Raw genomic sequence first — 12,511 nt, forward strand, 5'->3', positions numbered from 1 at the left:
TTATAGATCAAGTTATCATTCTATAGGCCTAGTTTCAGGTGGACTTGAGGTGAAAGCCTATCACGGTATTAAAGACCGACCGCTTGAACGATTGGGCACTCGATCCTACAGCCACATTCAGGTCAGTGCATCAAGACAGACAGACAACAATAGAGTATCTTAAATATACATCGTGAAGCCATAACATATAAACCAAGAAATATAAAACCTTAAAGCATTTCCTCTTGAGACTTGCTCAGAAACAACAAATAATATTGCAATACAGAGAACACTGATGAATGTTGAGAACATGAAATAATTAGCAGAATACAAAACTAAAGAGATCAAATGTAGTGACAAACAGGGATTGCAAAGTGATTAACAAATTATTTTTGTTGGTCAGAGCCATTCCTCAAGTCACAATCGACTTGAGAATGGTCCAGGACGGACCGAAACGTCGTCGTCCCTTCACCTTCTAGTGTGTGGTCTGGTCAACATACTTCAGCCACGTTATTGTGACTCCTCGCCTGTGAAATTATTTGGCTAGAATTAAATTAAAAAAAATAGTAATTTAATAATAATTAAGACCTATTTACAATACTACCAGCAGACACCACCAGTGTTGCCATCTCCGCTAACAACCCAACAATGCCAGTGCCCTCGTTACGGAATCACCCAGACTCTAATTGTAGAGAGAAATATCAATCAATCACAAATCAATCAAATCACGCACAATCACTCACCTGTTATGTGCTCACACCCAAAACTAGGCCACACATGACTCAATCTTAACTTCTCATCTCTATTATTTAACTTACAGGTCGAAGCTAATCACCTTTCTCAATATAAACCTCACAGGGAACAAGAGGCAACAATTCTTCTAACAAACATTAAATATCAAGAAACAAGATGAATAAATTTATAACTTAGACTCACCTTATCCTTACCTCTCCGGTCTTGGGTTAAAGTCTCATTAACCACACACATGAAATAACTGTAAATATCTTTGCAGATACATTTCTGGCTATCATATTAGATCTGTTATCTTGGTACTATAAGCATCTGCTCACTACAATCACCTAATATTAATATACATTATCTCAATAAATAAACACAATCATCGAGAAGCATTTTATAATATCAGCACTAAACTCTTTATCAAAATGACCTTCACAATCCTAACCTAACCTGACCAAACCTAACCTAACCTAACCTGACCTAACCTAACCTTACCAAACCAAACCTAACCTAACATAACTTAACCTAACCTGACCTGACCTGACCTGACCTGACCTGACCTAACCAAACCTAACCTAACCTAACCTGACCTGACCTGACCTGACCTGACCTGACCTAACCAGACCTAACCTAACCTAACCTAACCTAACCTGAACCTGACCTGACCTGACCTGACCTAACCAGACCTAACCTAACCTAACCTAACCTAACCTAACCAACCTAACCTAAACCTAACCTGACCTGACCTGACCTGACCTGAAGACTATTGTAAATAGTCTCTTCTCAACAGAATGCTCAACGTTTGGGTAGACTTCAGTAATCACTGCCTCAATAAGCCCCGTTCCTCCATGGCTTCTGGTTACGGTAAGTTATTATGCCTTGCACTAAGCTGCTCCTCTCGTCGTGAATAATCTTGCAGGATACGGAGTTTATAATCACACAATATCACAGTATATATAAATAATAGAATAACACACACACACACACACACATCCTTCCATCCACTACCCCACACACACACACCACACACACACACACACACACACACACACACACACACACATCCTTCCATCCACTACCCACACACACACACACACACACACACACACACACACACACACACACACACACACACACACACACACACACACTGACTCACAAAAACACACCGTTCAGGTACCTACCTTTAGCAGTGCCGTGGAGACCATCGGGTGTGCAAGTACTTACCTGGAAAACAGATAAAGTGTCGTTATCAAAAGCTATAAACTAACAATACATCTATAAATATACTCTATAAATATATGTTTCAGAAAAAAATACAACTTTTGGATTCCACAGTCTGCAACGACTGATGAATGCCTTTGGAACATGTTGCAGCTTGGATAAGCATAAGCTGAGGATTGTTTGCAATAATCAGCGCTTAATTTAGTGCCGAGGAAGGGAAGGGATGCAATCATCAGGGGAGGAAAGCGCCAAGCCATCACACGACTATATAGCACTGGTGTCAGGATAAGGATCTGGGATGGGACAGGGGGGGGGAGGGAGAACTATATAGCTTCAGATCTTTCTCTACTCAAACGTGAAAACCATGCAGAGTTCAGTTCAATTCTGTTAAAAGGTGTTCGAATGCACTGCGGACGAACAGTCAGATTTTCGAATTATATGGGATCACAGAAGCAGACAATAAGTGCCAATAACGAAGCTGCTGAGTTCCCAAACCCACACTATCTGAAAATGACAAAAAACCAACGATGTTTCAGCCCATGCGGGACCATTATCAAATCGTATAAAATTACACTTGATAATGGTCTTAGACGAACTGAAACAGTAGTCGGTTCTTCAGTTTTTTTAAATATTCAGATATACGAGCAAATTTTGTATTTTTTCTTACACAATACATTGAATGAGTCTACGGCTTTTGCTGACGTCCTCCCCCCCCCCCCCCCTGAGGATGTCTTGCAGCAGGACATCCATTGACGTCCCCCTTGAATCTAATCACTGTTATGGTGTCCAAAAAAGGGCGTCACAATATATGTATTCAAATATGACACAACAATAACCTTTCAAATACGATAATTAAAGCTGCTTTATTTAGAAGAACGTCTTCAATCATGATCTTGAAGACGGCCGATAACGATCATCATCCTGAATATGTACAAGAATGTAAGAACTCTTGTATATATTAATAAATAATAAATAAATAAATAAATAATAAATAAATAAATAATAAATGAAATATATAAGGTTTGCAAAGTCAGCAGAGTCAGCTAAGCTCTAATAGCATCTCTAAAAACAAATAAACATATATTCTGAGGCCCATTTTTCGAACACCGAACGTTCGAATGGTATGGTGTCCATTTTTGAACACCATACGTTTCGTCATAATTCATCTTTGTTTTGATATATTAGTGATATCTTCCCTTGTTGTTCACTCAAGGATTACTAAGTTGATTATCATAAGCTGAAGGGACAACTTTGTAATCCCTGAGTGAACAATGCTAAGAAAACTATGGGTTGAACACCTTTATATCATAACAAATTTATATGATCCATCATACAACTGTGAGCATGTATACATACACCAAGAAGTTGGGTGCTTGTATACACCTCTCGGTGTATACCTGTGTTGTATTCCTGTTTGAGATCTTGACAGAATATAGATCAAATAAGAAAATACACCAAAATATATAAAAAAAGAATTAGGTATAAATTTTCAACCCAACTTAATGATTGACATAATTTATCCACATAAATCTATTAATAAATAAAACAAAATAAAAAATCCCTTGCTAATCTTTCCATTTCCATTTACACACGGCATATATGACCGAATTAAATGGTCAAACAATAACAACCGTACCTTTATGCTCTCATCAGCAAGACAGCCAATTATACATTTACAGGAAAAAGCCTTTTAATATAATCCAGAGTTTTCCTCTCACTACTGTTGGGAACATTATTCACATCCCGGGAAATTTATGTTGGGAGAGTTGGGCAGTGACTGGTGGTGGATGTTAACGAGCCTGTGTTTACCAGGAAGATTCCTGCTAGTGTTTCTAGTGAGTGTTTTTGCAAGCCAACATCCTCACAGTGTTTCCAAGGAATGTCTTTGCAAACCAACCCCCCTGCCAATGTGAGTATACAACCTACAGCGTTGAGCACTCGTTAAGTCATGCACTGCTTGTTCACTGTGTCGGACCTGCAGTGCCATCGATTGTAATGTTAATATTCAATAACATGACACTTGGGGGGAAGGGGGGAGATTCCACTCCCCTTCACAGTAGCGTCGCCACGAAATCCTGACAGCCCCTTTCCCCCTTTCTCCTCACATGTAATATAAACAGTGTAGGTCTAATTCGTAATTTTAGACCAATGCTAGCTTCGCTTTTGTAAATTTCCTCTTGGTAACATTTCAAATCGCTTTGATCGATCTTTTGATCGTTGAAGTAGCTTCAACGGCTTGTTTGCACGTCATACGATATGTAAATCATGATATGAGTCATATGATATCATGATTCATATCATTATCTACATATATATCATGATGACTGACATGATTCCCATGCAATGATCGAGATGCAGATTTCACTTTTCTCAGTAACGAGCAGTTTTAGTAAATTATAAATACATCAAAATAAATAGTAAACCTTTAGTAAATCACAACTTTATTTTGCCTACAGGATACATGTAAAAAGCCTTCAGTAAAACCCCGCCAATTTATTTAAGTGAACTTATCACTTAACAACAATTATTTACAACATTACTTACAGCACATTAATGTTAATAACACTTGTTATTGAAGCTGAATGCTACTGAGTTAAGTATACGAGTATACTGAGTATCCTGAGTAGTACACAAGTATACTAAGTACACTTAAGGTACACGAAACTTATCAACAGTGGTGCACTAGATTTACTAGATGCTGTAAACTTAAACTAGTCACTAGCTAACTTTCCATAAAACTTAGGAACATTGGTAAACTAGAGGGTAGTTGAAGTGCATTTAAGTTGATGTGGTTAAGTTGTTCTAAATGTGCCGCTATCCAACTTTAAAGTCTTTACGGACTATAGAAATCTAAGTCTCTATAGACTCAACAGCGTTTAAGTATCCAGTACTGGGCAACTTCAATACTAGACATAAATAAACTTACAAATCACTGGGACTCCCTCAAAACCTAAGTCCCTCAGGAGAGGGGAAACTTAGCCATCACTGGAAAAGTTAGTCCCCCAAATGACTTGACAAAACGACTAAGTTCTCCACGTAGACAAATATACAATGTCACTTTAAAAGTCAATTTATATTTATTTTAATTTTAGTTAAGTTAAACTAAGTTTAGTTTAGTTAAAATTAAGTCAATTTAATTTTGTACAAGTCAATTTAAAGGATATACACTGATACCAATCTTCTTGAGGTTATCTTGAGATGATTTCGGGGCTTAGCGTCCCTGCGGCCCGGTCCTCGACCAGGCCTCCTTTTTTGTTACACATCCCCCAGGAAAGCAGCCCGTAGCAGCTGTCTAACTCCCAGGTACCTATTTACTGCTATACAATATAATACAGTATGATATACAACACAGTTAAATATATTACTTCCATATAAGATGCAATCCATAATAGTGTTGTTAATTTGAAAGTATTGATTTCCAATATCAGTATTTGCTTGGAAAGAACATTAGAATCGGTCACTTCAGAATGACGACGCAGTGAGAAGCTACACTGTAGAGAACAGTAACTCAAGAACGGAAAGACAATTCTAAGACAAAAGCCACAAAAGCCAGCAAGAAAAGCCTCCTCCAAAGCTTGCGACTCTGACACTAAGCCAAAATCAATAATCTTGTGGCTATTACCAGCGTTTAAACGAAAATTGTCTCGAGAAAAAAAAATTGTTTTGATCGCGCGTGTCTAAGCAACTCAATTTGCAAGAAACAGGTCCACAACAATATGCAGAAACAGATAACAAAATACACACACACACACACACACACACACACACACACACACACACACACACACACACACACACACACACACACACACACACATTTGAAATTAAAGTGACGATGTTTTGTTCCGTAAGGTACCGCCAAGCCTTGATAAGAATCCAGAACAGACTGAAACGTCGACAAATGTGGATTCAGGACGGACCGAAACGTCGTCTCACAAGGGTCCAGGACGGACCGAAACGTTGTATAAGGATCGAGGACGGACCTAGATGTAATCTTTTATTTTCATGAGTGTGGATTGTGTTAATTATTTTGTTTATAAAAGAACTTCGACAATTTTGGGCATTGTGACAGTGTAATTGTGAACTAATTTGACTTCAACAAAGCTTCGGATAGAAGCTTTTTGGAATAGGGTGAAGGGAAATTAGAGCATTTAGAGTTAAAATATAAAATTAATGTATACGAAAATGTTGGAATCAACATTACCGAGAGGAAAAGTCTATTTCAAACATTCCAAAGGCTTGAAAGGTAGATAGAAGCCAGGAGAAGCTCAAGAGACTGTGAGGAGGAGTGAGAGAGGGAGGGAGAGAGAAGGAAGGGTGCATGCCTGGAAGAGAGTGAGGAAATGGAAAAGTGAGCAAATGGAAGGGGTGAGAGCCCCGTTGTGAAGAAATCTGTTGTAGGGGGCCACCTCGGCCAGCTCTACTCTCTGATGTCTGGGATGGAAACACGGAAACATCATTCGTGTTCAAAGACAGGTGATGCATGCAATGGAATTGTGCAATGTTACTTTTGAAGCTTGTTATGGAAGGAAGGAATTATCAGGGGAAAAGCTCGAAGCCTATTACGATTAGATAGCACTTGGAAGGGGTCGGGATTGGGATTAGGATTTGAGACTGGGACGAGGGCAGGGAAGGAATGGTGCCTAACCACTTGGACGGTCGGGGATTGAACAGCCGATCTGCATGAAGCGAGACTGTCATTCTACCGTCCAACCCAAGACGGAGCTTGTTATGGAACGATAAGAACTGCCAATATGAGAAACAACCACAACAGTTTAAATGGAACAGAGACAGTGGAAACTCAGAACATTAATAATTTCGAAAATTTGAAAGTTTGAGGCATACTATACGAGACTGCAGATAGCGGCAGGATGAGTGTACAGCAGCTGGGTAATATAGTATTCCATACCCCACACTGTAAACAGGGCATAGATAAGTTATCTTGGGGGGATAGATAAGTTATCTCCCTTGCATGGAGAGGCGCGTCCTCTCTCAGAGCAGATATGATAAAGAAACGACAGAGTTAGTGAGCAACTTATTTAAGGTCCCAATGAGACTTGAGACTGTGTGGACCTCTTACGCTCAGCATTACTATGGTTAGGAGGAGAAGCACTCACATACGGGACTGCCGAGGCTTGTATACAAGATGCTGAAGATAGCGAGTAAGATATTGCAAGAAGCTTCAGCATCAGCATGGCAAGCCGTTGTCGTACAATGGAAAACAACAGAAGGCTTCAATTTAGGAGCCTCGCAAGAGCCAACAGTGGGCCCAGATGGCTGGTTTTCCACTATTGTTACAACCGTCATATCCAAGACTGGTACCACAGGAAGGGGGGGTGGGAGAGGGAGGTGTCAACTGACACCGGCACTTGTGAAGCATTCCAAGACCCCCGCTCAGGCCGGTCGGCCGAGCGGACAGCACGCTGGACTTGTGATCCTGTGGTTCTGGGTTCGATCCCAGGCGAGAAACAATGGGCAGAGTTTCTTTCACCCTATGCCCTTGCTACCTAGCAGTATAATAGGTACCTGGGTGTTAGTCAGCTGTCACGCGCTGCTTCCTGGGGGTGGAGGCCTAGGTCGAGGACCGGGCCGCGGGGACACTAAAGCCCCGAAATCATCTCAAGATAACCTCAAGATAAGGCCCAGGAGACTGGTGCACCATCCTCAAGAGGCTCCAGAAGGAGACGACTGGTGAGCAACAAGGATGGTGTAGCCCACCTGATGACTCCTCACCAAGACTGATGCAGACTCAGAGCCTGAATTCCAGCAGGGATGTGGGTCGGGGGAAGGAAGGGAATTGTCTTTTCCACTCACGTTAAGCTTCGTGAAGTTTCACTGTCAATAGAATTCGTTGGGGAAGATGCAGCAGCAGCTGTTTCCAAGGAGATGAAGGAGAGATATTGGGCTATAAAGATGCTGTAACAGGAGAACCCCCGATGGTAGAGAGAAATATAAACACAAGGGAACTGAAACACCAACACCACTCTATATTAACACCCAAGCGTCAGGTTTTCATTTGTGTTAGAGTCTAGGCGAAGGACGGCTTAAGTTAACCATTCATGTTATTAGTTTGTTTTCCGTATTTATTGCAATATGTGCAACATATTTTAAACTACAGTGAAAGCAGCACAGAGGGCCAGTCCGTGTGTGATGAATCGGTTTCACAAGTTCTGTATTCATCATTTGTTTTTACCGGCCAAATCAAGTGGCTATGACAAGGAGCAGCATTTGTATAAATTGGAAATATATGACTTTTACTGAACGCCAAGAAGATGCAGTTTGTATTAACTTCTCCAGACATATTGCTATACATGTTGCTTGTAAGAACTTATATTATTGTGATAAATGTATGTGCTTAACAGTTCTCTTGAACACATCTACGGGTTCACCATAGCCCGTGCTACTTGGAACTTTTGTTCCCAGTAGCTGAATCTAAAACAACAACAACAAATCTCCGGAACAACCGTCCCTAGTGAGCTGATATAGCTTGGTTCCTCTTCCACGACCCATTCCAGACTAGAGAACTCACCCCCACCCCCCTATCCACACGACCCTCCCCCCAAGCTAACTAACCCCCCTCCCCCCACCCCCCACGGAACCAGACGTCAAAGCTAGGAAGAGATCTTTACACCAAGCAGCGGTGTCGCGCCAAAATTATCTCCTCGTCCGCGTGAATGCCTTCCGCACGGACGAATTTTAATTCAATATAGACCAAGAACCTGACGACATATACCCACCCCCTGCCCTCCCCAAGGGGGGTATAATGCCCTCCCCTGAGGTATCCTACACTACCCCCCCCCCCCCCCTCCCGCTTTACACTGGGGCTACCTTGTTAGCCTTGGAAATTCTGTTTAGAATAGCGCTAATAATAAATGTTTTATTTTGTTTTGCTTTAAACATTTTACGTTTCAGACACACACACACACACACATCTCTGAGGCTTTGTCGGGAGCAGTAGCAGTAGCGACTCTCACCTCAACTCCAGCACGACCAACACACTCGCTTTCATGTTAGAGATTATTATTCTTCAAATGTTGTTTGGTTGCTTTGTCTCTTTGCCAGAGTGACAAAGTTTTTCTCTGTCCCTCCCTCTCACTCCTTCCCCTTATCCACCTCACACCGCCACTCATACTTATTCATTGTTACCTCATACTTTCTTCAGTTGTTACCTCATACTTTCTCTCTGCCAGTGTTTCCTCTCTTATGTATAATACACGTTCACTGCTACTCTTTTTTCTTTATTCTATCATCACAACTTTTCCTCCTTTATACACAAAGTATCTAGGTTTCAATTCCATTCCATTTACCTCACTTTGTTCACCAATTCACATGCTATGTCTCTCCCTCTCTCTCCCCTCTCTCTCTCTCTCTCTCTCTCTCTCTCTCTCTCTCTCTCTCTCTCTCTCTCTCTCTCTCTCCCCCTCTCTCTCCCCCTCTCTCTCTCCCTCTCTCTCTCTCCCTCTCTCTCTCTCCCTCTCTCTCTCTCTCTCTCCCTCTCTCTCTCCCTCTCTCTCTCCCTCTCTCTCTCCCTCTCTCTCTCCCTCTCTCTCTCCCTCTCTCTCTCCCTCTCTCTCTCCCTCTCTCTCTCCCTCTCTCCCTCCCTCTCTCCCTACCCATCTGCCCTATTTCATTCTCCTCTATCACCGCATTCTTGATTTGTATCGAGTTTATGCTTTAATAATAAACAAATACACTAATAAGTAATATACATCGTATGTATATTATGTATGATTACTTAAGCGCTATCGTGAATATTTCAACACATTTTCAAATGAACGGTACCTACGTATATCTGTTGAAATGAATACGAAAGTGCTTTAGTAATTTTGTGTTTCATACATTGGTCATAAGAGTTCATATTATTCATAGCGTTAATTTCTTCGTAATTTACCGATACGCATATACATATTATATACATAATATTTATTAAAAAAATCCTCTGAGCAACGGTTGCTGTAGACATGTGCTATTGAATAGGACAAATATGGTTTGAGAAACCAGTGATTCGGGTGATTCGGGAAGCCGGTGATTCGGGTGATTCGGGAAACCGGTGATTCGGGTGATTCGGGAAGCCGGTGATTCGGGTGATTCGGGAAATCGGTGATTCGGGTATAAATCTTCATATTTCCTACATTTTTCACTTGGAAAGAAAATGAAAAACATTTGCACGGCAAAATTCATTTGCAAATTCGTGAAACACTTTAGACTCGATAAGTTACAAGTTAGCATCCTCAGAGACAGATGAAAGGGAATACAAAATGTGAAGATGTAGTCTACTTGGAAGCTGGCTATTGAGTAATGTGAAGTATGTTGACCAGACCACACACTAGAAAGTGAAGGGACGACGATGTTTCGGTCCGTCCTGGACCATTCTCAAGTCGATTGCGAATCAACACAATCGACTTCAGAATGGTCCAGGACGGACTGAAACGTCATCGTCCTTTCACTTTCAAGTATGTGGTCTGGTCAACATACTTTAGCCACGTTATTGTGACTCATCGCCTGCGAATGTGAAGTATCCAATGCAGTTGGTGTCTACTCTATTTCCTGTTCATCTCGTCTTCTCCACTACGTTAATCAAACGTCCTGTACACTGAATGACAGACGCAAGGAACACATAAGAAGTGTCAAGTCTACAGACACCAACAATCCTCTCTACTGTCATGTTATGGACCCTAAATCATCCTATAGATTAGTTTACTAAAATAATCTTTCCTACCTCTACTCTACACAGACGCCGTCTTGTCGACTCTGCTCTGATACACAACATACCCAACATGAACCTGAGTCCTGGTTTCCGGTTATCTTGAGATGATTTCGGGGCTTTTTAGTGTCCCCGCGGCCCGGTCCTCGACCAGGCCTCCACCCCCAGGAAGCAGCCCGTGACAGCTGACTAACACCCAGGTACCTATTTTACTGTTAGGTAACAGGGGCATAGGGTGAAAGAAACTCTGCCCATTGTTTCTCGCCGGCGCCCGGGATCGAACCCGAGACCACAGGATCACAAGTACAGCGTGCTGTCCGCTCGGCCGACCGGCTCCGGCTTTGTTGTTGCTGACTCTTCCCTTTCACAGTAGCACACACTAATGCCCCAACCTTCTAAACCAACGTGATCTGACTTTGGCTTTGCCCCTTTCTCTTATTCTCACCTTCCCTCTTATTCCTACCTTCATCCTATTCTTAGTTTATTCTTAGCTTTCTCTTGGCTGCTACTCACTTCTCTTCTGTTTCAGGACTTGAGAATGGTCCAGGACGGAGGGAAACGATTTCGTTTCCTCACTCGCTGATGGGTTGTTTGATCAGCATATCATCAGCCTCGTTATTGTGACTCATAGTCTGTGAAATGGGTAGGGGGAGCTATGCTATGGCTAGAGCTATGGGAATGACAGCTATTGGAATGATAGCTAGGGGAATGACAGTTAGGGGAATGACAGTTAGGGGAATGACAGCTAGAGGAATGACAGCTAGGGGAATGACAGCTAGGGGAATGACAGCTGGGGGAATGACAGCTAGGGGAATGACAGCTGGGGGAATGACAGCTAGGGGAATGACAGCTGGGGGAATGACAACTAGAGGAATGACAGCAAGGGGAGTGACAGCTAGAGGAATGACAGCTGGGGGAGTGACAGCTAGAGGAATGACAGCCACAGGAGTGACAGCTACGTCAATGACAGCTAAAAATGTGACAGCAGGAGTCTGTAGCCGTCTATGCTGTACCCACCTGTGGTACAAAAAAAAATATATAAAAGTCTCACCCCAGAACTTAAACTTGAAAATTTGTCCATCTCAAGTATTACTTGATCGCTCTTCACATTTCTTATTAAATATTAATGATGGTAATGAGCTCTTGACTCTCCGCATATATTGAGAAATGCCACTTAAATATATATATTTTTATTATATAAAAATAAAATATTGTACCGATACGTTGAATCAAGTTTCCATTGTATTATGAGTACCGTAAGAAAATATTTTACATATATATATATATATATATATATATATATATATATATATATATATATATATATATATATATATATATATATATATATATATATATATATATAGTGAATCGAGTCTTAAGTCTGGGCTTCAGAAGACACGAGACAAGAGTTAAGACTTCTTATTCACGGTCGTTAACTCATTAACTGCAATGTTGAGGGTTCTCAACTAGTTCCATCTCAATGAATCGAATTGGCTGAAGATTGTGTCTCGTTTCTTCATTCGGTTACTTGAACAGTTTGGTTTAAGATGGTGATGCACTTCAAAATATAATATTTGGTATTAATAAAGGAAAAAATGTAGATTAGCTTTTTTTTAATAAAGAGATGCATAGGAGGAGACTACTTCTGAATTCTGTTAGGAAGTTTAGGGCTCTTCCCTTCGGAAGTTCATCTTAAGTACTAATCCGTTTACAATCAGTTCTCCAATCACTACTGGACGATTAGCACAGGATTGGTGTTCAATCAATCCTCCCTTGCCCTAGTTCGAATCGTTCGTGTATTCTGCACGTTTGCATTGTTTTCGTTCAATATCTGCCGTTTTCCGTTGTGTTCGTGTCTTTTTC

The sequence above is a fragment of the Procambarus clarkii genome, chromosome 49 (assembly GCF_040958095.1).
Source record: "Procambarus clarkii isolate CNS0578487 chromosome 49, FALCON_Pclarkii_2.0, whole genome shotgun sequence".
Taxonomy (NCBI): Eukaryota; Metazoa; Arthropoda; class Malacostraca; order Decapoda; family Cambaridae; genus Procambarus; species Procambarus clarkii.